Source organism: Helianthus annuus, chromosome 5, assembly GCF_002127325.2.
Source record: "Helianthus annuus cultivar XRQ/B chromosome 5, HanXRQr2.0-SUNRISE, whole genome shotgun sequence".
In the NCBI taxonomy this organism is placed as follows: Eukaryota; Viridiplantae; Streptophyta; class Magnoliopsida; order Asterales; family Asteraceae; genus Helianthus; species Helianthus annuus.
Window position 1 is genome coordinate 88,224,168 of NC_035437.2, and position 16,974 is coordinate 88,241,141.

At 35.5% G+C, this 16,974-nt stretch overlaps 1 long non-coding RNA gene across 1 annotated transcript; it reads right to left on the reverse strand.

Moving 5' to 3' along the window:
• Positions 1-8,542: 8,542 nt before the first annotated feature.
• On the reverse strand, positions 8,543-11,389 carry LOC118492290. The gene is made up of 3 exons (XR_004893041.1): positions 11,003-11,389; positions 9,117-9,183; positions 8,543-8,582 (listed from the first exon to the last, which is right to left on the reverse strand). It is a non-coding gene; the product is annotated as an uncharacterized LOC118492290 (long non-coding RNA).
• Positions 11,390-16,974: the final 5,585 nt, after the last annotated feature.

Sequence of the window (16,974 nt, forward strand, 5' to 3'; positions counted from 1 at the left end):
CCAAAATGTTTGAAAACAGTAAAAGAGGGGAACTATGTACTCACTTGAGGGTGCTTAGAAGTCTTGAATAACAACCAAGCAACGCTAGAGGGATCACGGAATCAAACGGCACCTAATATAGGTAACTATGTAAATAAACCGGACCTAAATCAGAAGATCGGATAGAATGAGGTTTCATAAACCAAATGAGTGTAGCGACTCATGTAATATGGTTTAACAAAGCCTACATTCTAAAATGAAACCTAACCTAAGTGCTTACGACCCATAACGACCCGTTTAGGTAGCTTACGCTACTTTAACGCGTCGTTTGCATAAAACGCGTTTGGACCGCCTAACTAGTCCTATGACAAATATTATATGCCTTAACATGTCTAATAATGTTGCCTAATCAGTTTAGATGTCAAAATTTAGGTTACATATGCTTAAAATGAATTTATGCGCAAAAAGGGCATTTTGGTAATTTTCCTAAGGCATATAAACTACCTATCATACAACTAACTAAACGTAGTGTCCATAAGGTATAACCTCGGAAGGTTATTCCCTATACAACTATGGTCACCTAATGTGTTTGGTCGGATCCTAATGATCGACCAAACGGGTCGGGTTCGAAAGTCTAAGCGGTTGTTTAGACCGCTTACCTTACGACCCTATATAAGCACTAAACCTAAAGTGACGAGCTAAACATGTTTAATGAAGTTTGAAAACAGGTTTGGTATCAAAACAAATGGTTTTGATACCTAAAAGTAGTTTGGTTGCAAAATACGCAAGAATACGCATTTTGACCGAAACTACAACTCGTCACTATGCCTAGATAACGTGGTAATCAGTAGGTATAGTCACAAGGGACTATAACCATCGTGATTACGCTCACGTTAGGAAGTTCAAACGAACTTCATGTTGACCATAAATTGGTAAATGCATAAAGTCAAACACAGTTTGACTTTCGTGCTAAAATGCGTAAAAGAACGAAAGAATACTTACAAAAGGTCCAAGAATGGAAGTTTGATCCAATTATTCTCAGGTATGAAGTGAAATCACTCCAACTTAGAGAACAAATCAGATCAAGTGTGAGTTTGAAGGCAAATGGGTGGGGGTATTTATAGTTTTCGGAGAGCCATTAAGATCGTTCATCGAAAACCGAGCTTCGATCTTGACCTTACATGTGTGCCCATGGTTTTAGAATACCATGGGCACCCCAAAATAGCCCCTAAAATGCATAAAAACCATTTGCAAGTGCTGGAAATAGCTGGAACAGGCTGGAAATGGCTGTAAACAACTTTCTGCACCGCGTAAGACCCAAGGAAGGCCTACGCGGCCCGCCTGGGCTGCACAGTTCAGCAACAAGTTTCAAATGTTGCTGTTTTGGTCCCTGCAGTTGTTTAGGCCCATTTTCGACAAGTCTAAATCCCGTTAAACCAACTTTAAGGCTCTACAATGATGCCTAAGTACAGGGAACATGAAACATGCTCAAAAATATGTCAGATGTCGGTTCGTTTGGTCGTACGATCACGTTATTCGGTTAATTACGACGAAACACGAACAGACGCGAAAAACGATCCAAGTTACGCGATGAATGGAATTTTATCAAGCCAATCACTAAATTAAAATATTTTACTGATTACATAAATTTTTGGATGTCCGGATGTATTCTGCAAACTTATGCACTTTTTGACGCTTTTAGTCCCTGAATGACCAAAAAGTTTATTTTAGCATACTGAACCCCTCAAAGCCTATTTCTAAGCTATGTAAAGGATATTTAGGGTATGATTAACTTATGATCAGGTTCCGGAATGTTCGTTATAGTACGAATCGACATACTTTCGCAGTTTGTCGAAATTAGTCCTTGTAAGCGAATAAACTTGATTTTGCCATACCAAAGCCTTCAAAACTTATTTCTAAGTTATGTAAAGGTTATTTAAGGTATGTTAAGCCCATGTCCCTGTTCCAGAGTGTTTGTCACGTTAAACTAATTACGTTTACGCATCAGTTCGCGTATAACTTCCTAGAAAGCGATTTAGAGCTCGAAATCGAACAAGAATTGATACGTGCAAATGATACACATATTTATACAAATCCCAAGTATGAAATACAATATTTCATTGATTTGGTATCTGTTTGATGGCCGTGGAGGCACAGGTGTCATAGTCTCCCATACTTCAGGAAATTTCGTCCCGAAATTTATTTAGAGGAAACTTGTGAAAGCTTGAAACATGAAGTTGAAAAGATCAAACAACACTGGTTAGAGTCCTGAACTTCTAGTAACTTTAAATAACATCATGCTTGCAATGTAAGAGGGACACTTATATACAAGTATATAAAGTGTTATTGGTGCGTCCACCGTACCTTCATTACATTGTTCACGTTTCGTTATTGTTGCCACTATAGGTTCTTACACATGATAAATCTTACTGGGGTTCCTGTGCACTGAATTTCATAATTATGTACGCGTCCATAATTACGTAATTCCTTGCATAGTCCGCACAGTGCATTTTATAACGTGTAGGGGAAAACCAAATGAATAAACCTGTGATGAGGGTGACTAGACCATCCTAGGGTCCTTTTTAATTGAATCAATAAATGATCTCTTTAACTGGACCACCAAGGAGTCTTTTCAGCTTATATCATCACATGTCATTCTTAACCAGATTCTGAATCAATCTTTTTGACTAGACCACTCAAAGGGTCTCTTTTTGAATCATGGAATGGTACTATATAATCCATGGGTCTTAACTATCACGTAGAAGCCCAATAAAGATTTAAGGTAGTACCTTTTTGAATATCCTACTATGAATTCCTCATATGAAGATATGGAAGATTCTATGAGGATTTGGATAACGAATATCCAGATTACTCAAAAATACAAGATGCATAAAAGAAAACACATAAACACATAATCACATAATTGTTCAACTTGATTTTCAATTTTTTATCATTTTGTTAATTTATTTGTTAATTGTGCACATGTATTCAAAGCACACCAGGAATCCAATCCGTGGATTTCATTTGGCACTTTAAACATCTTCAAGAATCTAACACAGGAAGATCTTAGAAAGAAAATTCGATTTCGATTACAAGGAATCGTAGCATTCGAATTAAGGTATACAAAGAATCCAATTAAGGACTCCGATTAGAATGATAATCATCCACAAGGATCTAATTGTGAAGACAAGGAGATCCCATATGGATTTTGGAATTTGAAGATGTTCCGAAACCTTGCACTGGACGTGCTTAAGTCAAAACATGAGGCAAAAAGATCATGAAGTTGAGATGCTAGATATGCCAAGAAGACATACGAAGCAGAATTTGAAGGTTAGGTCAATGTATGAGAAAAATGTTTTTGAAAACTATGCATGGGTTTCTTTTAGAAATGTGTTTAATGTTTTTGAAACATAATATTTTTGAAATCATAAAGTAGGTGTATTAGTTAAGTATATTTATAAAATGTTTTAAAATCATGCGAGATGAGATTTTGAAATTATGTATAAGGTTTTTTTTTTTTGAAAATATGAATAATGCTTTTTTTTTCGAAATCATGCACTTGATATATTATATAAGTATACTGTGTTAAAATTGTTTTCAAACTATATGAAATATTTTGAAATTATGAAGGTTGTTTTTGAAAACATAGACAATGTTTTTGAAATCATGAAGGTTGTTTTGAAAACTTATACTATGTATATTGTTATGAAAACCAGAATGTAATGATATGGGTATGAGATTGAGGAATACCCTTAGTTATAAACCAAGGATTTAGAGATACAGATGCGCAAAAAGCAGGATTACTCACAATTTCACTTCATTTTCTGTACTTCGTCTCCTAGAATGAAACGAGTACTTAAGATTTTCGAGGAAATCATGAGCGATCACTTGAAAGGGAGAATCACAAGAGTAGTTTGTAAAGAACATAGTTCCTTGAGGTAGGTATTATAGAGAAATGCCATACACATATGTAACTACACTTGTATATCAGAATTTGCGAACAATGATTTATTTATAAACTGAACACATTGTTTCCGAGTTCAACAAAAGAAACAAAAATAACAGATACAAATTATTCAAAGTAGCAACATCTTCTAATCAGCCATCTACTCATCTGTGGGTCAGACTTGCATTGACAACCCTTGGTCACTTGTTCCTGAAATAGCCCATCTCGCCGTAGTTGTACCAAGTACCAGACGGATAACGAGCTTGAGCAGGGCTGACTTGGGGTTGGTTTGGACCACCTTGGATTGGGTTGAATTGACAAGCATTTGCCAGGTGACCGAGTCGTCCACATGATGCACACAGACGACACTACAGGTAAGCTTGGTGAGGTGCATTACACTTGTTGCACATCAGTTCAATACCGGTGGTATGTAGGGATAATCAATGCTAGACAATAAACAGAACTATATATTTACCATGTAGGGATAATCAATGCTAGACAATAAACAAAATTTAAATTTGTCGTTTGACTTAACACGGGGCGACCGGTCACGACGGGATTGTCAACCCGATAGATCTACCAACAATTCATCGCGTGCAATACTTAAATGGTTAAACGACATCACTGGCGCATGGTCCATATTAAGACCATATATGATGCCTGCCTCACGTACAATATATATATCCTACTAATATGACAAATTTAATATATGATGTTGTACGAATCCCCTGAAATCCCCACTGAAATGTAAGCCTATGCCGATACTTACTCTCTTGAGATCAAGCAAATTCGTTCCAACTATACGGTTGTTTTCCCCCAAACATATATTCATCAAAAACGTTTTATCTCGAAACGTATAATTTATCAAAACTCCATATATTTTCAACGAAAATATATAATTTATATTAAAAGGTATGTTTTAATCCAAAAACATTATTAAACCCTTTTTGGCGTGTTCTACCCCCAAAACATATACAAAACAGTAAAAAGAGGGGTTTAGTGACACTCACCTTGGGTGCTTATTTTTAAATAGCGCAATCCCACAGATTGATTTCTATACGTCCTATTATATGTAGGAATGATTTATAAATCAATATATCACAAAAATCCTAAGTTTCTCTGTTTCTTAGAATTTTCACATAACTTTGAGATTTTCTTGAAAAGTTATCGTTTTAGATTATGTTGGCACGTTAATATATATATATATATATATATATATGTTTTTGCGACTTGAACGATTTTATTGGTGACCGTTATCATATAAATCCATTAACACACCTGTTTATACGTAATATATCTATGATTTGCGCGTCGTAATATATATACATAAACGCACACATAAATCAACATCGTAACACGCATAATCTCGCTAACTTATCTATTTTGTCATTTTTAAGGCAAGCATACATAAAATATCTTATATGTATCAAATTTCATGCTCGACAAACAAGTTACACGTTTAACGCGATTTTACCGTTTCTACCACATAAAACGCACAAGTATACATGCATAGTCTAAATTTCTCACTATCATGTTACAACTTAACATATTTTCACATTCATATTTTTAAATCACATAACACATCTTAACACATAAGGTTCACCCAAAAATTACCCATACTAATGTTCATTGAAAAACGCGTATTTTAGCGATTCGGTAACGTTTTCGGGCGTCGGAAGTCACATATGACCAACCAAACACCAAGTAAACTTAAAATTAGTTAAATACTTATTTTTATACTAAAAATATCAGTTTACTTACTGATCTAAATCAGTTTCATAAAAATCATTCAAAAAGCCGATTTTGACCGTTTTAACGCATAGTTTTGCGTTAAACGTTACTATAATCATCCCAACTCGAAATGACTTGATATTTTAACACAATACATGTTATTTACTGATTAAAATAGTGATTATAATCAGGTTAGTGCATTTTTTATGTAAGTCACATAAATCATGCGATTTCACGTATTTTACAACTTCTAATGCACCAAGTACAACATGCAAAACTATTAAACATTATGACAAGGTTATATACCATTTAACACTTCAAATATTTACATTTTTAGTGTTTGGAATCTGATTAAAATTTATTTTTATCAAATCATATCTAAATCATCACTTCATGACCATAAATCATCATGCATGTTCAAGTAAATGCATCTAATGCATCCATATATCATCATCATCATCATTTTATATGAACTAAAATATATATCCAACATATATTTAAGTCATGTTCAAGTATTCAAGAACATCATCATCTTTATATGATCATTTTTCAATTATTCATCATAAATGCAAGACACATGCATATCACTTTTCAACATCTTATCATACAAGATTAAAGCAAAAATCATTCCACAATATCAAAACACAACTATATACACACCACACACACCCTACGACCATACATACATATACATACACTCCCACTTTTATTTTGTTTAAAATATCATCCTTTGTTAGTTTCAAGTTTATGTTTAATTCCAAGTTCTAGAGAAACTTTCCAACATCTCTATCATCATTAAAAATCAAGAATATGATTTTAAAAACAAGTTTATACCTTTCAAGATTTTAGTGGGTTTTGACAAGATATTTGATGTTTGAAAGCTTGTTCCACCGTGAAACCTCCTTTAGATCCTTAAAACACCTTGAAATCTTCTTGGATTTAACTTTAATCTTCATGAACAAGTTAAAATTTTTGAAATGGATGAGTTAGAGGGGGTGTTCGACTGATTTGTTATGAGAGAGAGAGAGAGAGAGAGTTTTGATTGTGTTGGAGATATATCTCTTGGATGGTGCAAGATATTGAGAGATTTGATGAGAATTGTCATCATGCACCTCTTTTAGGGCCAATAGGAGCATGAGAGAGGAGAGAGAACATCATGCATGGCTGCCAACAAATCATTCTCTCTCATAAACACACACATATATCGTATATATATACATATATATATACAATCTAGACCAAAAACTGGTATTTTACTGGATACCGGGTATTTTATCTAGCGTTTTAATCCCGTTTTAGTGCGTTTTAAATTATTTTTATCATTATATTAAAATAATCACACTAAATTATTACTGAAATAATTACCAGTTGTCTTGATTGACTGCGTTGACAATATTTTGTCAAACTCGAAAAATAGAGTTTCTTAACGTTTTAATTTTTTTTCCTCACGAACAGATTAAAATTACTATTCTAATCATAACAGACTATTTTTAGGATTTTAACACTGATCGGGTGGTCACCGACGTTCGTTTCACATTTTAATCGTTACGCGATAAGTGTTAATTTTATTGTTGCCAACATAATTTTTATCAATGTTTGGATTCACCAACCATTAAATATCACATAGAAATATCAAAATCAGTCACATACAGCCTTTTTTATTTATTCATAACACGTGTTACATTTGTATAGTACAACCTAAATAGCCGGGTGTCACACTTGCTCACGCACGAGCCTACTTCGCATGTGGTGATCCTAACCACTTCGCAAACGTCTGCCCGAACCGAGTGGTGAAGCAAGAGCCACAACAGCAACCAGCGCAGCAACAACATCAACAGCAGCATCAGCAGCCAGCTCAATAAGCAGCTCGCGGAAGAGCATTCAACATCAATGTCCGCCAGGCGCAAACTTACAACAATGTTGTCAATGGTACGTTTCTTGTCAACGGTATATATGCTTCGTGTTTATTTGATACTAGAGCTGATAAGTGTTTTGTGTCATTAGAATTCGAAAAACTCCTAAACCATAAACACGCTAACCTCCCAACGATGTTCGACGTAGAAATTGCCACCGGAAGAACCGTCACCGTTAGTTCTGTTCTCCGTGATTATACTCTTGAACTAAACAATCACTGTGACAACTCGTAACTTCAGGTTAATGCTTTAACTTAACACAATTAAGTTAGTTTCACAATCTTTAGCATTGCATGGAACTATACATTACTTTATGCATTATTTGACTTACGTGAGAACTTTGTGCCTTGATTGTAAATTATATTGTGATGTGTGTGTTTTATGTAAAAGATGATACTTAGGGGTGAGTAGAGTAGTTAGTGAAATCATAATAACTCTTAACCCTAACCTCTCTCACAAATCATCATACGCATTTTCAACCTTTCTCTACAATCATCTCCTACAATCATCTTCTTCATCATTCTTGGTGGCACAAGCTCTCAACCATCACTTTTGATCTCTCTCTTCATCTAGAATCAATCTAAGGTAAACGTTTAATGATTATTTGTTGTTAATCCTTGATTATTTGATTCATGCAAAACCCTAGTTCTCCAAACAATGACTCTGTGTTTTGTCACACCCGCTCGTAGCGGAAGCGCGAGGTGTGATCTGATCGGTTCTCATTGCATAACAATATAAGTGAACATACTAAATGAATAAAAACAAGCTCCAATGCCATTGTCATAATCGTTTCAAAAGAACGCAAATAAGTTAAATGTATTGGTTACAAACCATCAAATGAAAATAAGTTGTCATTGTTTTATACTTCGAAATGTAAGTCTTAAAATGTCAAGGCTTTGACCACTATATCACCGCAAAGAGGCGGTATATAACGGGCAAACCCTTTAAATGGTGGCATGGAGTCTTGATACTTGCTTTCCTTGACTGAAATGTCTGCATGGTCCACTAATTCCCTGAAATACATGTTAAGTTTGAAAACATCAACAAAAGTTGGCGAGTTCATGCAGTTTAGTTGGATGAGATGTATCTGTAAAATGTGAGTTGTATAAAATGTATCCATAAAATGTGAGTTGTATAAAATGTATCCATAAAATGTGAGTTGTATAAAATGTATCTGTATGTAATGATGTAGTATGTAAAGAGTCAATGAAATCGTTGATCATTAATGTTTCGCGAGGACATTAATATGTGTGACGAAAAAGGAAGCAATCCAACCCTAGACGATTTTATGCCGATTCCTATCGACTGGGACACAAAAGCACTCTTCCGTGTGGGTCCACGACCAAGAGTGGGGCTCGCCAAAACCCATTAGATCTAACCACTTGTACCTAGGTCCAAACTGGATTAATGGTGCTTAGATGTATAACCCTAATTCGCACATGATCTAAGGTGTTTCATTCCCTAACTTTAACATACGTTGAACATGTATTTTCCCCGATAGTTGTAAAGTTGTAAAACATTTAAATGAACAGGGGACATGAACTCACAGAATTGCGTCCGTGAATGGTAAGTAACTGTGATCTGACGTACGGTCGTCCTGAATAGTATCACCACCTACAAACGTTCTATATTTGTTAGACACTTCGGTCTTGTAATGACTTGAGTACAAGTCTTTTATCTTGAATATGTGTTAAGAATTGTATGTCTTTGTTATTCATTGAACTGTGTCTTAGATGTATTAATTGATAACTGTTTAGTGTATATATTTCGCCAAATATATATTCTTGTATCTCGTGAGTTGTATCATCGGGTCTTGTCCTCTGGATTTCATGTCTTGTATGAATAAATTGTATAATTGTATTTTTACCAATTTATATGTCATTGGGCTTAGCCCAAGAATTCATGTTGTTGGGCCAAAATAGTGTTGGGCTTCAATAGTGTTGGGCCTAAATAGTGTTGGGCCTAAATAGTGTTGGGCCTCAATAGTGTTGGGCTTAAATAGTGTTGGGCCTCAATAGTGTTGGGCCTAAATAGTGTTGGGCCTCAATAGTGTTGGGCCCAAATGTTATTGGGCTTTATGTTATTGGGCCTTGGCCCATATGTTGGGTATTGGGCTTAGCCCATAAGTTTTGGTATTGGGCTTAGCCCATGTATTTATGTTAAGCCCATTTAGGATGATAAGCCCATTTGTAAAAATTGCCCATTTGTTATAAAATAAGCCCATTTGTTAAAAATAAGCCCATTCGTAAAATAGCCCATTTGTTATAAGAGAAGCCCATTTGTTAAAAATATATTCTTTCATTTTTATAAAAATTACTAAGTATAGGCTTTTTAGTTAAAAGAATACACAATAGTTTTTATAAGTTTCAAAACATTCGGATATTGTTTTCGGTGATGTGTATGTATTCGTGTCGAAAGATCGCCTAAACGTCGTAGTAACTTCCTCGGAATGGCGAGATGTTCATAGATTCGCCCGTCGTCCGTTTTGACCATAAGTTGTGTTTGAAAGCTCGGAATGTCCGTAAGGTGTTTATAAGATGTATTTAAATGTAGTCTTGTAAGACTTTAGTCGAAATGTACATTGTGTTCATTTGTATCATTGTATTCAAGTTCCTAGTTATCATAAATATAACTAATACAAACAAATGACACATAGCACATAAGTTGTTAAGTTAACTAAATATATATTTTCTCAAAAATATATATTTATATCAAACTTTGCTTTTATAAAAACTATTCTTTAAAATCTTTTTAATCTAATAAAGATTTTGTCAAAAATAATAGTTTTTGTAACTTATGATTTTTAAGAAAAACTTGGCCATATTTTATTAGAAATATGGACTTTGCCATGTTTAATAAAAACACATCTTTTTCTTATAAAATCACCACTAATCTTCTCATATTTTTCTTAATAAAAACATATGAGATTTATAACATAACTTATCAAGATGAACTCATAATCATGTAGGGTTTTGGTATGATCTTTACATATGTTTACTAGTCCAAAAATCATATTTTACTTCTAGTTTTAACAAGCTTTTCATAAAAACCCATCTTGTATGTTTTCTTTTTATAACTTGTAAAAGCATTATTTTTTTTGTTAACAACCTTATATACTTTAACAAAATCAAAGATCATGATCCTCCATCTAAACATTTATGTTTAACAAAACCCTTAAACATTTTCATGTACACTTGTTAGATTATGTTTTTAAACATCATCTAACAAGTTATTTTTATGCTAATCATCAAAACTAGATCAAATATGCAAGTAATCATCTTTAACTCACAACATAAACACACTTTTATATCATGATTATTATTTTGCTTCTTTATATTTTCATCTTGTTTTGTATTGTTGTTTTAGTTATAAGTTGTTTTTTTAACAATAAATACATAAACAAGTATGAAAATAAAGGATTTAGAAGTCTCACTTCTAGCTCTTGGCTAGGGATGATCTAGGTGAAAATAAGAAGCAAAGAAGATGAAGATTTGATGGTTGAAAGCTCTTAGATGAATGGAAATGCTTGCTTCAACTTGTGGTTGTCTTAGATCCTCCTAAGTTCCATGAAAATGCATCTTGATCATCATGAAAGTGGCTTGAAAATGAAGATGGGGGAGGGGTGTTCTTGACCGAAAATGGGGTGTTGTTGGGAGCTTTTGGTGTTGTGAAGATAGGAGGTGAAATGCATGAATGAAAGGGTTAGAAAAAGAAGGTAACTAGTTGCTACAATGATCACATTTCACCACTTGTATCAAGTTGCAACATGAAGTAAATATCTAGATATTATTGGTAACAAGTTGAAAGAAAAGTGGGGCCCACAAGGGGTGTTGCAACCGTGAATGGGGGGGGGGTTCCCTTTGCTTTTCCTTCTTGAATTACTTAGTAAAAATGCTAGAGTTCTTAGTTAGATGTTTTAGGTAGTTTATAAGTATAAGTGTTTAAGTGTTTAAAGGGTGTTAAATGATCATTACTAGACCAAAATGATCCGATTAACACTAGATGACCATTAAAAAAAAGATTTGATATCGTTCGGACATTTGTTTCGAATTGTTTCGGTTAGATGTTATTTGAACGCTAAGTTGCGAAACATGTGTGAATTGATGTAGTTATTGGCTCGGATATTACCCGAATGTATCCTCACATGAATTATATGTCAAATAATATTTTTACATGTCGTAAAAATATTAGAAAGCTGATTTCAGCAGAATTTCTGCGGAAAAATGTTGAAATCATCGCTTTTAGTGCTTTTCGGGCAATTTTTAGTGTTATCGGACTTCGGAAAGGATTTAAATCAAACCCTTGTATTCCTAGTTAGGGTTTAATATATATAAGATGTTGGACTTTCGTCTAAGTCCTAAAGATGTCGTTTAGATGATTTTCTGCGGATTCTGCTTTTTCGTCAGAATACTAGTTTATTAGGTGCTTTTCTAGTAGTTTCGATGCATTGTTTAAACTGTTCCAAATGTACTTAATAAAAATGAGTCATATGCATCCTAAGTAAGTATTCCTTGAGTATTCTATGTGTATGTCACGAAATAAGCAGTTCGGATGTTCAAAATGAATAAAAAATGTAGCTAAAAATGTAGCTAAAATGAGTATTTTAAGTGTGAAAAGTTACCGTAAAGTGGCAGTTGTCACATTCTCCCCCTGTTATTAAGAATTTCGTCCCGAAATTCAAGCTGAGTCATCCTTTGCAGGAGTATTCTCGAACAGGCAGGGGTATTTTGGTTTTGATTTGATCTGTACGTTCCCAAATATATACGGGTCCGTGTCGAGAGTTCCAACGAATTTTAACTAATATGTTACGACTCCTTCGTATTTTCTGGACCTCCCGGTCCATGACCTTAACAGGTGCTTTATGAATTGGAGTTTGTCATCAATGTGAACTTCATCCGCCGGGATGATAACCGTTTCTTGTGTTGGACTCTACTTAAGATTCAACACATGAAATATGTCGTGTACACTACTTAGTTCTTCTAGTAACTTCAGTTTGTAGGAAACGGTGCCAATCTTTTCTAAGATTTCAAAGGGTCCTACATAACGGGGGTTAAGCTTTCCACATTTGCCGAAACTTGCTACGCCCTTCCAAGGTGAGACTTTCAACAAGGCCTTATCTCCGACCTCGAAAGATAATGGCTTCTGTCTCCTGTCTGCGTAGCTCTTTTATCGATCGCGAGCCGCCTTGATACTGTCTCTGATCTAAAGATTTTATCCGTAGTCTTTTGGACTAAATCCGATCTGATTAGTTGTTTATCGCCCGCTTCCGCCCAACATAGCGGAGAGCGACACTTTCGACCATAGAGAGCTTCAAACGGTGCAGCTTGTATACTTGTATGGTAGCTGTTGTTGTAGGAAAACTCAACCAAAGGAAAATTAGTATCCCAATTGCCGCCCAAATCCATAACACACGCACGAAGCATATCTTCGAGTGTTTGGATTGTCCGTTCACTCTGGCCGTCAGTTTGTGGATGAAAAGTCGTACTTAGATTTAAATGAGATCCAAAGGCCTGTTGGAATGACTTCCAAATTCTTGACACAAAGCGATCGTCTCGGTCTGAGATGATTGAAATAGGCACTCTATGACGAGCCACTATTTCCTTGAGATACAAAGTCTATCGATGATTACTCAATCATGTCATGACTGCATGAAGTCCTGGATAACTTCGTAATGAAGTCCATCGATATTTGTTCCCATTACCAAACAGGAATCTCGGGTTGTTGTAACAAGTCTGAGGGATTTTGCTATTCGACTTTGACTTTCGCGCAAGTCAAGCATTCTCCGACATAAGTCGCGATATCACTTTTGAGGTTAGACCACCAATAGTATTCTTTCAATACTTAGGCCTATGTGCTTCCTCAACATATCATCTCGAAGGCTGCCAAAGAATGGAACCCAATTTCGACCCATAAGGTATAAAGTTCCATCTTCTTTCGGCACTAATTGTTCCTTCATGCCTTGAAGTGTTTCTGCTTGAACATGCTCTTCCTTGAGCGCTTGTGAATCATCTTCTCTAATGCTTGAACTCTCAGTGTTCTAACTCGCTCCTTGCGGCGCAAGGCGTCAGCTACAACGTTTGCCTTGCCCGGATGGTACTTTATTTCACAATCGTAGTCGTTCAACAATTCAACCCAATATCGTTGACGCATATTTAATTCTCTTTGGTTGAATATGTGTTGAAGATTTTTATGATCCGTGAAAAATAATGCATTGAGTACCATATAAATAATGTCGTCATATTTTGAAAGCGAATACCACCGTACCTAACTCGAGGTCGTGAGTGGTATAGTTATTTTCATGAACTTTCAGTTGACGTGATGCGTACGCGATAACTTTATCCCGTTGCATAAGTACGCAACCCAATCCTTGATGCGAAGCATCACAGTAAACTACGAAGTCATCGGTACCATCGGGTAGTGATAAGATTGGTGCATCGCACAACTTATCCTTGAGAAGTTGACATGATTCTTCTTGTTTCTCGATTTAGGTGAGGGAGGTTAGCGGTTGAGAAAACTTTAGAAAAATTCTCTATAAATCTCCGATAGTACCCTGCTAATCCCAAGAATTATCGGACTTCAGTTGGAGTCTTGGGCGCTCCCCAGTTCTTAATTGCTTCGATCTTGGAGGTGTCTACTTGAATGCCTTTCTTGTTCACTATCTGCCCGAGAAATTGTACTTCACGGATCCAAAACTCACATTTGTGTCTCCTTCTTGAGTAGTTCTAAAATGGTCCTCAAATGTTGCCATGCTCAGCTGCTGATCGCAAGTATATCAAAATGTCATCAATGAACACTATGACGAATTTGTCGAGATACGACTTGCACACGTGGTTCATTAAATCCATGAAGACCGCTAGTGCGTTCGTTAAACCAAAATCATAATGAGAAACTCGTAATAACCATAACGAGTTTTTAAAAGCCGCTTTCGGTGTGCTTTCCTCTTGAATTCGTAACTGATGATACTCCGATCGTAAGTCTATCTTAGAGTAGAAGCTTGAACCTTTAATAAACCATTTGAGTTAGTTGGAAATTCATTTGCAACATGGTTTAGAAATATGAATTTCCATTCATCGAAATGTTGTGCACTTTTGCAAACTTGTATGTCTTTCCACCCCCAAAACCTTTATAAAGATGTATATTGGTAAAGAGTGGGGGTTATGAATTCACAATATCCTTGTTCGGTCAACTACAAGGTTCAGAAGGTGCTAATCGATATGGGGATTTGGCTATGGGTGCGGTTCACGATACCAAGTCGATATGTAACTCGATTTGTCGTTATGGTTATAGTCCCGGCAAGTCTTCAGGAAAGACTTCGGGAAACCCTTTTACCACTGGATTATCTGTCAACTTCGGCCCAACGGCCTTCTTGTCGACAACATGTGCCAGAAAGGCAACACAACCTTTCTGTAAGCACTTCTTTGCCTTCATGCAATTGGTTAATCCACAATGGTGTATCGTGATTCTCTCCATGATTAATAAGTGTCCCTTTGTTCAGTAGTGGTAGGCGAATGACCTTTTCATGACAAAAACTTCGACTTGGTTATCAGACAACCAATCCATGCCAACCACTACATCGAAACTACCCAACTCAATGGGTAAGAGATCGATACTGAATTTTCGCTCGCCAAGTTCCTAGGAACATCCTCTAACAACTTCCCCTGACTAGGGTAGTTTACCGTATGCCAATTCTATAGCATGAGGGGATGTCTAGCTTACTTGACTCTAGGCCAAGTACATTTTGAATTTTATGTGGCGAGGACTTCACAGTATAGTTTTAGGAACCCTATGTTTAAATGTAGGATAACCCAAATCCATATGTTTAGATGTAGGATAACCCAATCCATATGTTTAGATGTAGGACAACCCAACCATATGTTTAGATGAAGCTAAAATTGGCACCAGTAACAAATAACATGGATGTGAAATGTTGGTTGATTGGAAACGTGTCGAGTAACTATTGTTTGAGTGATTGAGGTAGGGTGGGATGATGCGGTCATGCTTCGGATCTTCGAGGCTAAACCCAACATGTAACACTCAGTGTGTTTGAATTCGGGTGTTACCCAGTATGGAACAACCCTTGAGAGATCGTGAAAGCATCAAGTGTAACCAACAATATTGGCTCCAGTTATGATCGAGTTCTTTTATAAAATCATATGAAAATAGATATGAAAATCAGATGATATAAAAGAATGATGTATGGTTAAATAAATAACCAACAGAAATGTAGTGTATAAATATATCATGTCTTGAAATAGAATATTTTGTCTTGTGTAGAAGATGTCGCGTCTTATGCAAAATGTCATGTCTTGTCTTTGTCGAATAGGTTTGAATAACACCACGATATGCAATATAATATAAGCACTTATATATAGGAAGTACCAGCGGCGTATCCACCATGCTTTTATCATATTACACACGTCTCGTTATTTACGAAAATGTCTTGTATATACTAACATCAAATGTCATGTGTAATAATGTCTTGCTTAACAGTGTCATGTATAAACCACATCTTGTGTAAAAGCAATGATTTTCAACACATAACTTTTAACTTAAACATTTGATTCTTTTGGCGCCGTGATCCTTTTAATACACACTATTAAAAGAATCTAGACATATATTTGGATAAATATTGTCTATCATGTGCCCAAGAATGAAGAATGCAATCAATCGGTCATGGAAACCTCAAGACCACATTGTTCATACATGTTTGAATAAATGATAATGTAGATAACCATAACCAAAAGGTTTAATGCCTCTTGCGTGTATTGGTCATATGTCTAAAAAAAATAATTCGTTGAGGAGGGGAAACCAACCAATGGTCTTCGTTCATATAATATGTATTCCCTACTCTATGGACCTTGATCGTCCTAAGTAGAGAAAATCCTTTGTCTTACATGTCCATGTGACAATTATGGTAATAGTGCTTGAGTTTCACGAGCTCTAGCAAGATTATTAGAATCTCCAAAAATGTCGAATAGAATGCAATGAGGGAGTTGCAGCATGTTTCATGCCATACCCTTCCTTAGGAAAAGACAAATGTCAAGCAACGGAATTTATTGTATCATTTCCAATAAATATGATAAGGTGGAATATGATAAGGTAAGATAAGGTAAAGTAGGGTAAAGTGTCATAGACACCATGGAACCAACCCATGTTCAAGAATTTCGAGAATGTTGAGGAAAATCCTCCATGAGTGGCTAACAAGTTTTGTTTGTTTAAATGACTAGTCTCAACTGAATCGTGATATAGATCGAATGTTAGGTGTGAACGAATACGTGTCGTCTTCCTCTATTGTATTGTATTGTATTGTATTGTACTGCACTGTACTGTATTGTAGGGTGTTATACTAACCACCTCAGTTCGTGTTCTAATAGATAAGAAAAATTGAATCTCAAGTAATAACTT